The sequence below is a fragment of the Ostrinia furnacalis genome, unplaced genomic scaffold (assembly GCF_004193835.3).
Source record: "Ostrinia furnacalis isolate ACB-3 unplaced genomic scaffold, ASM419383v2 OfSCF7584, whole genome shotgun sequence".
Classification (NCBI taxonomy): domain Eukaryota; kingdom Metazoa; phylum Arthropoda; class Insecta; order Lepidoptera; family Crambidae; genus Ostrinia; species Ostrinia furnacalis.
This window is the reverse complement of record NW_021137823.1, coordinates 400,598-413,712: the sequence shown is the minus strand read 5'-3', so window position 1 is coordinate 413,712 and position 13,115 is coordinate 400,598. Positions and strand designations below refer to the sequence as shown.

At 33.8% G+C, this 13,115-nt stretch overlaps 1 protein-coding gene across 5 annotated transcripts in view; it reads left to right on the top strand.

Annotated features, from left to right (window-relative positions):
• Positions 1–13,115, top strand: part of raskol (Ras GTPase-activating protein raskol) — a 174,585-nt gene that overhangs the window by 76,609 nt on the left and 84,861 nt on the right. The window contains exon 1 of one of the 5 annotated variants that reach the window (XM_028321903.1): positions 1,091–1,277. The exons of the other annotated variants lie outside the window; for them this stretch is intronic. The gene's annotated coding sequence lies outside the window, so the exon portion shown is untranslated. Of the gene's footprint in view, positions 1–1,090; positions 1,278–13,115 lie in introns of those variants that run through there. 5 annotated transcript variants of the gene reach the window in all.

The following is a 13,115-nucleotide window of genomic DNA, read 5'->3' as shown; positions in this document are numbered from 1 at the left end:
AAGTATACCAAATTTCAGCTCAATTGGTTAAGGAGAACTGGTTTTAAATTCAGTTGCAAGATTTATCCCATACTAACTAACAAGCGTAGTGCTTGTAAAAATGGTACGCATATCTTTTTGCGACTAGTTTTCATAGTGTATTATACCATTTCGGAATCTTGGATAGTTGCGTCAACTTTATAAAAAACTTGCCGCAGTAGTGTTCATACTGTTTTTTTACAAAACGACGAGTCAAAGTGGAGTGTAAGTAAAAATCGTACAAAATTTTAAGGAAATATCATATTTTGATTAACTTTTGTGTAAAAACTGCAAGGATTCTGAGGGTTTTAAGAATTGGGGTGGACAGCAGCACTACTTAAGTTGCCGATACAAACAAAAAAACTGAAGTATTCGAAAAATTGTAGTCGTGGTAATGTAAAATATCATAAGGGGTGTCAATTTTCGACGAATTTCATAATTTATTGTGTAACTTAAAAAATAATTGAGATAGATTTGTTTTCTTATTTTTCCTAAAGCAGTCATGACTAGGTCCACCCTGCGGCGCCGGCTTATCCTTGAATTTTGGGACACGTTGTATATGTATACGGTTAATGAGAGTGAGAAGAACGTACTTAGATAATAATTTGCATAATTACTTCGTTAAAAAATCACTTGTGGCATGTGGATAATTGCTACTTTTTGTAGTTTTGGTTAGTTTTGGCGAATATCGGCAAGTTTTTAACTAAAATACACACAGATTTTAATTACAATGTACCATTACAGTGTAATTAGCTAAAACTGAATGGAATGAGTTATAATTGCTATTTACATTCCACATACTCGAGAAATCAGCTGTCAATCTTAATTCCAACGCGCAAGCATATGGCTAGCGAACAAACTTAAGATAAAATCGTTAACAATTTCTCCGAGTCGTAACAATAAAGTCATTGCGAGCGTATCGTGCATTTATTTCCTGCACGAAATAAATTTTAATTATTAATAGGCGGAAAATTACATGCATTAGTAGCAGTGTGACGCCCCTACTTTTCTCTGACTCAATGGCAGTAGCGGGCAGACGAGGCGCGCGCTCCGCAGTGTACCGCGCCGCTTCCGAACCGCGAGTCGCGACACATCCGCTACACGCGCCAAGATTTTCAAAACTTTTGAAAATCGAACGGCGATTCAAACAGAATCGAACGCTCACGATACTTTTAAAAAAAAGTTTATGTGAAGTGTAAACTTTGTGCTGTGCCAGTTTTATTGTGTTTTGATCAGCTGTTTTGGAATTGTTTGCATTCGTAAGGTTTTTATTGGTGCATTGTGATTGTGTTGTTTATTTTCCGGTGGTGATATCACTGGAGATAATAACACGTAATATAAATAATATAATACAATCCACAAATATAACATGTGGCTTGTTATCTTCATGCACTACTTCTGTGTAATGGATGATAATTACCTTAGTATTATTATTGTTTTGTTCTCGTTACTAAAGCTACAAGATATTAATAATAATAATAAAATTATTAAATATTTGTGCTCATAAAGAACTAATTCCAAAACGAAAATCAACTGCGTAATTCTCAAGGTAAAAAAGGGTCTAATATTAAAACTTCTTTCTCATTTAAATTAGTAAACTTTTAGTTTTTTATTACTGGATTAACCTTCACAAGTGCATGGCCAGCAAAAGTTCAATAACAAAAATAACGTCAGTTCCTTGCGATCGTTCAATTCGCTGCGTAGGAGTCTGTCACACATGTCCTCACCAACTGCCTACATTACAGTAGATTACACTTAACTGATTTCTCGCACTGTTATTCTATTAAGGTTGTCAATAGTAGATTTATCTTGATTTATCCTTCAGATTTAGAGCAGTTTGCCTTGATAACAGTTGATAAGGTTACGAAATATACGAGAATCTTATTTAGTGATTATTATTACTTAACATAATCTTATTATTGTCTAATGGATGTTCATATTTTAAATGGGCACATGTATAAATATTTGCATATGACAATAACAGTTGGATGAGTTAATGTAGAACATGCATTACTTTCTTTAGTAATGTCAAATATTGAGGTGTAGAGTTCGCACAATGAAGGCATTGTATTTGTAAATAATTATTCATAACAAAAGTTCGACATAATTGGATGATATTTCCTATCTTACCTATAAGCTAGTAGTTGGAACAATGCATCCACAAACAGCATAAAATACTAAACAATTAATGTGCAATAAGTCCTTGTAGAGCAAAAATTAAGTGTTATTATTTATATCATTTACTAACGCTATATTCTTATGATGGGTCAATTTCCCAAACACATTTTTTGAGCGGCGTAGCTGAAAATCATATGTTTTTTATGACATAGAACTTTGATTTTTTTTTACACGAAAATATACAGAGGTTCCATTTTGAGGACAACATTATTAATGAGTATTTTCTTTTACAAATTCGACAAAAAATAATTGAACTAAGCGTTTCTAATTTTGGTGCAGTGTCCACATCCTTAATTTCTTACAATATGTATTTTTTTAGCTGAAGATCAAAACAGAACTTAGGGAAAAAGTATATTTTTGGATTATACAATCTATCTATTATCTAAGATTACCAAATTAAGCAAGTTTCCCAAATAACTGTGATTAAGTCACGTCCTTAAGTTTTGTCCGCGAAAAATTTATGATTTTGGTGTCAATAATGAAATAGCTCGTCAGTTTCTTTAAAGATCAAACAGGATTTAAACACTCCCATCATTCGTTAGGTTTAGTACCGCCCCCGCGAGCAGTGACGGCAGACGGGTGCAAGACCTCTGCGTCTTCCCGCCAAAAACGTAAATGTGTTGTTTTTTTTTAAACGGACAACAATTCTGCAATTTTGGTGTCTTTTTGTATAAGATTTCTAAGCTATTCTTTTTAGTTGAATTCCTCGTATAATGTAAAGGAACTGTTTTCATACCATGTGTTAAAATGTTATTGTTATATTTAAAACAGATTTCATATAATTTAGCTTTTTCAACGAGAATCTAATTTTGGTGAGTCAATTTTGGTGTTTTTGGTGGTGCACCAAAGCATTTTTAACCGACTTAACTCCGTCAATTGTGAACCGATTTTCAAAATTCTTTTTTTGTTCTATAGGGTACACTTATGTGGTGGTCCCATTGTCACCAAGTCAGGATCTGATGATGGGATCCTAGGGAAATCGAGAGTAAACCTCAAATTTTGTAGGAATGCAATACGTTTTCTAAAGTTATTCAAGTAGTCATCATCTAATGTTGATGAGGTGATGATGGAAGGTAAAACTCCTTAACGCTTAGGAGTTGGAGGATAATTCTTTAAATATTTTAGGTAGGTATGTACATACAGTTGTATTATTTCAGGTATTTAAGATGAGCTGATGATGAAAGGTCAAACAACATAAGTTAGGAGTTAGATGATACTCAATACTCATTTGTTGATACATACATTGACACATGATACATTGATACTTTTTAGTTGCCGATATTTAAAGTAGGGAGCCTGTATTTTGCTAGGAAGATTATTTACACTTGGATTGTGATTAAGACTATAATTTTCCAATACAAAATGGAAAATTATAGTCTTAATCACATTAAACATAGGTACTGTCCCTCTTCAGTGACAATAACAAGGACTAATCAACTAAAAAGCATAAAAAAAATAATTTTAACAAAAAAATTAAAACCGACGCCAAAAATCACTTAAAAGTAGAAAATAAGTACGTCGTTATTTATTTATTAGGACAATAAACCATGATTAATATTTTTGTAGTCGGTGCTGGTAAATTTAAAACCATTTCTTGAGCTTGGCACTAAGATATGACCGACTGACAGCATATTTTCTAATTTTGGTGCTTTAATATAAATTTTGGTGTTCTCTTAATTTTGGTGTAAAGAAAATCTAAAAAACTACTGGACAAAATTTAATGTCTTAATCATTTTAGAAACAGTATAAGTTTCCAATAAATTTGATCTATAATTAAAGAATAAAAATACACAAATAACAATTTCCACCAAAATTAGGCAAAAATATGCACTTGTTGAAATTCACCCGAATCATTCGTTCTACATTGACTGCATGTATTAAACATAACATAGATTCTGAAGCGTTCACGACTTTTGCAATACACGATGTGTAGGTTCTGAAGTACTTTCCCATTCGATATTGTTATCGTTCTCAAAAGTTACAATTAACAATTTCACAGTTTACGCAACACCGCTTTCATCTGATATTGCATAAAGATACAGTTTCGTGTCGAAGGCGATTTTTATCTCATATTCGCGATGCTTTGCATAGTTCACTTCCTAGTGAAATGATGGGTTTTATGACGCCTTTGATGTGATTCGCGTTGAAAAGATTACATTACGTGCACGGCTCTATTTATGAGAAATCGTAGAGTTGCATGCATGAGAAGAATTATCTCCTTATTGTTGTTCCTATCTCGTAAATTTGCGAAAAAAGGGCACCAAAGCAGCAGGTTCTTGAATCAACCTGATCTACAGCTTCCAATTCTCACTATATGGAGATGGAGAACTAGATAATGTCAAGAAAGATCATTGCGGTTCACTTTGATAAGTCCACTGTAGAGTCTTCTTTTAAGACTTCACATTATTGTATAGAAACTCGCTATTCAAAAATGTAATACAGCTGCTGACAACATTGAAAGCTGCTTGAAATATTTTATCGTTAATCGGGTGTTGTTATTGTAATCTTTTGAAATCTGCGATCGGAGATGCGCACGCGTCGTGAAACTGCTGGGTTATTGTCCGCGACCAATTCCTGACATCTCATTCTTGCAGCTGCTGGAATTTGTGTTCATTGATCGAGAACAGCTCAATTTGATTGACCATTGCAGAGATATTCTTACATGAAAGCAAGATTTTAATCGAGAGTGCTTTAAAATTTTTATTACTCGCAGTTTTATTCAGACTGCATGTCTGTGCCTACAAAATATCGTTTCTAATGTGTAATTTTGGTGGAATATAAGAAAAGATTGCATTAAAAGATGATCGTAAATCATAATATAGTTCATAATCAATTGCTTTTTTAACCAATCTCTGCATATTATTTATGGACGATTAGTAATATAAATTGCTATTTTAACTCGTACTTGCCTACGCAATTACCGTATCTTTTATGACATAATTGACGGGGCACATTGTAAGCAGCAACCAGTAGTACTTGCTTTGCATAATTATTTCAATAATATGTGTGCAGGTAGTAAAATCTGTGATTGATTGTGCAACAGCATAGCTTTTATTTGCCAACCCATAATTTCAGTTGGAACACGGAACAATTCGCTATAAATCAATCTTGTTGTAAATAAATCTTGGCTGTCGATTTCTTAAGATGCCGGTGAAAAGTAAAGGGGATTGTTTCGCTTCAATTCTGCTTCTGAATTTAGAAAAGCTACATTGCTTCATAGTTATTTTAAAGATGCAATCATAATTGGCAGTCTGTGGTTTTATTTACGATAAGGAAGGCAACTGAACGAGTTTTATCTATTTATAATATTTAAATCATACAGTGATATATGCGAAAACATAAATGATAAATGCTTTTTGGCCATAACATTGGTTTTTAAAGCGGATTTAAATGAAATCTACTTCTATGACACATTTCAATGAATTAATTATGTTATTTATTATGTCAAAGATTAAGCAATTTTGCATTTCCCTACATTTTTTAGATACCTACCTACTCTTCTATAAATGGATTTGAATGTTATTTAATATTGCGTAAGCCCTCTCTCTTAATTTAAAATTCTTATCACTTATGTGTGAATATAAAACCTGTCAGACTGCATCAATACCAGAGAAACTTATGTCGTAGCGAAAGTTGCCTTCTGAACTCTTGCGCGGCCGATGGAAATTGCAGTTTTCCTTTCATTACATAAATTGCACTCAAGATTTAACAAAAAGTTGTTAATCATAACGCTACTGCAGAGTAAACATGCATTTACGGGTTATTCCGTATTCGACCCATGACAACTCAACCCATTTCTTCACTCATCCCAAATTAGTATTCCTAGCTCAACCCATTACATAATTTCGTTATTCTACCCAAATGCATTCCTTACTCAACCCAAAGTAAAATACCAAAAATAAGTATGGATAGCAAAACAACGTTTACTGTTTTTTCAGAAATTTAATTATGATAAATACATACTGGTATGTACATTTATTTTTAATTAAATAAAAAAAATCACCTACATGAAAAAATGATAGATATTAATATGTTGATTAACTAAAATATATCAAAGATCCTATTTTATTTTAAGGTAAAAATACATAAACAAATTAAGAGGCTGAAAACTTTTAGCTAAAACGATTAGCTGTCCACATGAATACTTTTATTATTTTTCTTTTGTCATCTCATACCGCTTGAAAAAAAAGATGAAAATATTGTATTATTTGTACATTCATGAACAAGTGTCTAGGGAAAAAATTATACGCCATCGCTTGGTTATACTGATTTAATAAAACATCACAGTCGTTTGATTTATAGTAGATTTATAGTGGATTTATAGTAGATTCTAATTAGTCATTATTTGATTCATATCTTTTTGTGAAAAACGTTTTTCAATTATCAGAATTCCTGCAGTTTTATTTAATAGAACGATCTTAACACAAAAGTTAACTGAGCTTAAATTTCTAAAAAATATATTTTTATTCTGACCGTACAATCATAAAAATCTTATATTTTTTAAGTGGTTTTAAAATGGGTTGAGCTAGGAATGTTTTTGGGGTGAATAAGGAACATAAAATTAAACATTTGTTGTGGGTAGAGTAAGGAACAAAATTGGGTTGAGTAAGGAAAAAATAATGAGTGGGTTGAGAATAACCCGCATTTACACTACCGTTAAAGATTTACCGTTAAAATAGTAAACTTTAAAAAAGATACTAATGATAAATCATGATAATAAAAAATAACTTACTTCTCACACGTATGGAGTACGCAACCATTTATAAATTAATTGATACTTAAGTAAAGTTCATGAACTATAAACATGAATTGTAGATAAATAAATGTGGTTAATCGTATGTTATTATTATAATAACTGTGTTGTATTCTCAATCAAGTATATCTGATCTCAAATAAAAAAAAAACGCTAAATAAATTACACTGTAAATAATACATAGGTTTATTTTTGTGGATGATTTAATGAGGGGCGTGTACTATGATTGCTGACAGAACAACATAATTTAATTGAGCTGCTAAACTGGTTTTAAATAAAGTTACACCTATATTACCCCACCGTTACACGTTACATTGGCAGTAGCCATATGGACGTTTAATTCCAAGTAATTTTAATAGTTAAAAAACCATACCAACCGTATTGAGAATCTCCTCCTTTTGATGAAGAAAAAGAAATAATCGTAGTTGCTTCTCTACTACTTCTTCTCTGCTACTTTGAAGATAGTGATCTTCAAACATACTTATATATGATTGCAAATCTAATCTCACACTAGTCACTATCTTTATTCTAAAATTAGTTAGTTCATTAGTCAACTCCAGCCACATTCCGCTCGATGTGCCAGTAGTGATTGAATTCCGTCGGGCAGCCTGTGTAATGAAACGAATGCTGCGTAAATAATCGAGTGCATTTATTAGTAGGGTGGCTTGTGCAGGGACGCCTAAATTGCACGCGCCCCTCGCCGCGTTATATGAGCAGGGTTGCTGAACGCATTGTGCATACAATTAGTCTTAATTTGCATTGGACTCCAATATTCGAGGTTCGTTGTATTCAATTAAATTGAACGTTGAAATATTAAAAAGCTTCCACATAGTGTTAAGAATGTATGTCGTTGTTTATGTAAAAGATCTAGAAATCTAGATTTAGAAAGGCTAATGTCAGGCATTATAATATGAGAACACCATGCCTGTGAGTGATATGACTCTACCAATATAGACATCGGAAATTAATGTAAAGAATGATTGAAAGTAACTACTTGCTGCAGAAAACAAGTAATAATTTCTTTTTTTATACATAATATTTGGAAGTAAAATAAAATTAAAAAATCGTTAAACATGTTGTACCTAAGCATTTTATTTATTGGTTTCAACTTGACCTTGTGATATAATCTTGAGTTTAAACACGTCCACGAACACAATAACGGATTTCAACAACTGGTTTGAGAGTAACTCATCATTGAAGAATTTTAATTTTACGGAATATGATTACAAACGAACGAGTGAGTGTCATCCGAAAAATTCAATGAATACTTCGAAAATGTTAAATGTTTTGCACCTAAATAAAAGATTGCCTAGTAAAGATAAAGTGTTAATGATGAATAAGATTTTAAAAATAGTGAAATGGAATGGAAAGAAATAGTATGAATACATTAATTTTCAACTAGGCTTATTACACAGTCGATTGGTTTCTCGTTTGGAAGTATTTAAAGTACCTAATTTTAGAGTGAAACTTCGAAATATTTTACGATCTGTGGTGGCTGTCGGAGCTGTCAAGATTATGACAGATGGCAATTCTGACTAGACGTGAGATACGCGTGCGACGTTTTGTGCCACTCAGAAGTTTTGTGAGAGTCTTTAAAAAAAAGTAGCGTAACTTTTTTTTATCTCGTGAATTCTAATAGTAGCTATATCAGCAAGGGAGACAATGACTGCCTTTGCAGCCCTAATACAAACCCCTGTCGTAATGCATTAGGCATTACTGCAGCCCCTCGAATGACCTAGGCACCCCTCGTCAAATCCGGAGGGGAAAACGGAATCCTGCCAAGTGCCGTGGATATGCTTAGATAAGCAACACGTGCATCTCCATGCTTGTATGTGTAACGAGCCCACATACAGCTGGCCATATAGTACTGTTAACATTACAAAGTAAGCATTGTTAAGAGTGAAGTATGTAGAAAAAAGTTGTACAGTAGAGAAGAAATAAATTACTGACCTGAAAACTAATTTTACTTGAAGGTATATTGTCTTTTTGTATGATAAAATTATGAAGAAGCTTTTTTCAGAAAGTCGTTAGTGTTGAAGTGGTTTCAAAACATAGTTTATGTAATGAGAATTTAAGTTTATCAAGACGTTTTTTCCTAGTAAAATTATTTGTTAAAACTTGATGGCTGGTAACACTAGAATGATTTATCTGTTAATCTCATTTCTCTACAAAGCAATACCAAATGTTGAACGAGAAAAAAATAACCGTGATTTTATACAAGCGTGAAATGGAAATCGTAATGTGCTTCCCAACTTATGCGCGTTGGGTCCGAATCCCAACAAAATAGAGAAATAAGTGTATTGTACACAATCCAATAATAACCACGACTTTTTCAGCAGTCTTCACGCTGGCTTAGCAATATTGTTTATTTAGTTATTTTGTCGTTTGTTTAGTATTGGTGTGGGTTTTGACTGAAAAAATATCAAGTGTAATCTAGGAAAGATTAACTAAATAGAGAATAGAAGTAATTAAAATTTGACATACCTAGTAAGAAACCGCATGAAGTTAACTCCCGCAAATAAGAGTAGTACCTACACTACTCTTACTATGCTTTAACATAGTTTTAATTTTACTCAATTAGAGCGATTAGAAATTAGGAGGGTTGATTGTTTAAATTAAACAACAGAACAAAACCAACATTCTTATACATACTCTTTGAGAAGTAACGCTTTTCTCGGTGGTAACTACAGTTCTAAAGATTCATTTTCAAGTAGCTTAGCTTTATTTAGCGTTACCGTGAAAATTATAACAAATCGTGCCAAGCAGACGGTGGTCACAGATAACGATGCCAAGGCCACATTTGTGTCGCTTTAAAGCCATTGTATAGGAACATTTTATGGCTCAATGTGGCGCAGGACCATTTAAGGAGCACTGTTTGGACAAGTGCGAGACCTCGTATCTCTAACGACGTTCTAAGTATGTGTTCATATAGCAGACATGCACATATCATGATATTATGATTATGAGGCGTCGCAAGTCGTCTCGACAGAAGCGATAAAATCGTATAAATGACGCGCATTCTCCTTATCTAGTCAAATATTAATGAGCAAGAACCCTTGGATTCACCTTGGAGACTTCGATAGACCACGCGTGATTTAATTACCGGAGAATTTATCTTACATTTTGTAAACATGTAAACATAGACATTATAGAACGATATTACTTTGTTGATTGTATAAAATTCTCTCTCTCTCTCTTACTGTGCTTATTGACAAGTACCGTTGAGTTAGAATTAAGTAGGTAGGTAGAGTCGTTCTCCTCACCGCACATCATCACACAATTCTCGTTGCCAAACCAACAAAGAGTTTCCGATGCCTTTGACATTTGGAGCCACAAAGGCGGCTACACACAAGATCGTTTAAATTACAAATTGATGTCAGGCACATTAGCCAGTGGTTAGCAGTTAGAGCGACTATAAGCATGTGGAGGGCATGTTTTTGTTGGAAGACGTGTGTGTTACGTGCGCTCGCGCCGTCCGCACGTGTTCTGCAAGCCGATACGCTTGGGAGGCACCCGAAGAACAACTAAACAACTAACAAGCACATTATAGTAGCTGGTGTTAGATATGTAACCGCCTATTTGCTAATTCGTATGTACGCTCCAAAGACATGGAGAGCGCAATCGATCGGTGTTAATGAGTCAATTAGTAGAGTGAAAACTGATAGCACTAATTGAGCTTTGGTAATAGGTTTTAAAATACACAATGCATGGTTTGTAGTACGATAGAGCTCTCGTTAGCTTTTACAGTTTCTATAATTTTTTGTTCATATCCTATACATTCACTCTTGTTGATTTTCAAAGTAAATTCACAATTCATACAGAACGAAACTCATTATAAAGTTAATGTATTTCGATAGGTGTGTTCGCATGATGTCACTCTAACGTGTCTTGGTATTAAATATTCTCCTTAACAATCTTAAGTTAAATTCGCATTGTACTTATTGTAATGAATCATCGAGCGTAACGGTTTATCCGAATCTCTTCTGATTAGTGTTTTAAAGGGATAAACTAAATAACTTTTTTACACTATCGTAACACATGTGTAACAACACACATGTTACAACAACAATTAGTGGTGAACCTGTGGATTTCACATACGATGTTGTTTGCGTTTATCTCGATTCTTTTGTTTTTCCCGATCCTTAATTCTATTTTCCTCAGCGACGTAATCTGCTCCCGGTTTATTCTTTCTCGTTATATCCGCAGTAAAAGCGATTACGTACTATTATTCCCGGTTACCAACTGTGATGTGCCGTATACACCGTGTACACAGTCGCTGGCAGTTTGCCACCTGACAGCCATCACCATAGCCCAGGCATTGATGACTAACACAAGGTTAATGCGGAGGACAGGCTAGTTATCGCAATTAGTAAGGCTATTAACGGTATATGTAACGCTCGGTTGCGTATTATCCTTTATTTTAATTAGACTCTGTTCGCGGCATTACGCGCGTGGGCTGTTAAAAACAAAACACCATCGTATATCTTTAGAATAGTTTCGAGGTCAGCAGATATAGTAAATTGTCAATAAAAATAAGTTGATTAAGTATACTGAGAGGTAATGTTTACAATACTTCATATGAAATTGATGCTAAATAGATTAATGAAAACCTTATTAAATGAACTATAAGGTTGTTAATCCTTCTTCATTTTATACCTGATTGAATAGTTTCTGTTTATTTCAACAATTCCTAGCCAATTCCTAGCTATTTAGATACGTTGTCATAGTTATGGAACTTTTAGTAAACATAAGATAACATAAGGAAGGATGTTTGATTCAGCGTGTCATGAAACGTGTTATAAAATAAACATAGAATATCCATAGGTAACTTCTAATAGGATAAATATTATAAACATAGTTATGTAAACCTCTTACTGCTCATCAAATCTTGAATTCAGTAGTTTGAAAGTCAATAAATTCTTACGAATCGATCGCCAGAATCCTCCAGAATCTCAATTGCAAAATCAACTTCAAGCTTCATTTAGAACTTTTCGAACATCAATATTTATTCCATTGAATAAGTTTATTTTAAGCTTTGTTAACTACGGCAGTGCCGCCCACAGCCCACTCCCACCCTGCAATCTGGATTTAAGCCTGGATCAACTTGCCTCAGCTTGCCCACGCAATACATCAAGTTCCAGTTAACTTTACTAGGTTTCCGCAAGTCATTGCTCGAAAGTCACAGGAAAATGCTGTGAAAGGCTTTCCCGGAAGTCGGTACAGCATGTGGGCGCAATAGATCTGTGTTCGTCAGGAATGGAAAGCAACATATTTTAAATTGAGATGCAAAAATTGAGAAAAATCGAGAATCCATGATGCATACTAGTGGGTAGAGTTTGAATAACTGGCTAACTTGAGATTCCGATCAAGTAAGGTCAACTTAAATAGAAATAGAGCTATTTCAGTAGTCTTAGGAGTGCAGAATCGGTTAATATGACTGAATCCATGCAATCGATATCTAATCGAAATAATTACTCCGATCAGTGATGTTATTCAATTGGATAAGCGCTTCGAACATCCACGTTTCGTTTTTGTTTGGCAGGAAGATTTACTTAATTCTCCAGTGATTACAGATACTATTAACGTCTTTCCGGATAGTATTGTTTTCAAGCTTGGTGAATGATACCTAAATTAATAACTAAAGGTTATTTTAGTGATTGATGCAACTTTGTGTGGGCAGGATGGTTTACGCCTTCACGTGTGCGGGCGCTCCGATGAGTAATAACGTACATAGTTATTCGCGTCAATATTACGTTATTAGTTTTTACTAGATACAATATATTTTCATAGACTACGTAGGTATAGACTAGCTTTTGCCCGCGGCTTCCCCCGTTCAGTTTGTCACCGATAGTCTATGTGTTATTCTGATGTATAAACAATAATAATGCAAAGTTTCATCAATCCGTTTGTATAAAAAAAAACTATAATATTTATTCAGTTTAGACCACAAGTGGCACTTATGAAGTAGTTTTTGCGTGTAAGAGTAACAAGCATCATCCTCACAAACATTCGCGTAAGCGTAGCGCTCTACATCGTATTGGGATCTTTTATGCGTCCCCTTTCCTTATTGCTTATCTTCCACAAAAACTCTATTTAATAGACGAACTAATTCCTGGATGAAAGTGGATTTGTCTTTCTAAGTTATTTCCGTATACCACCGAAACAA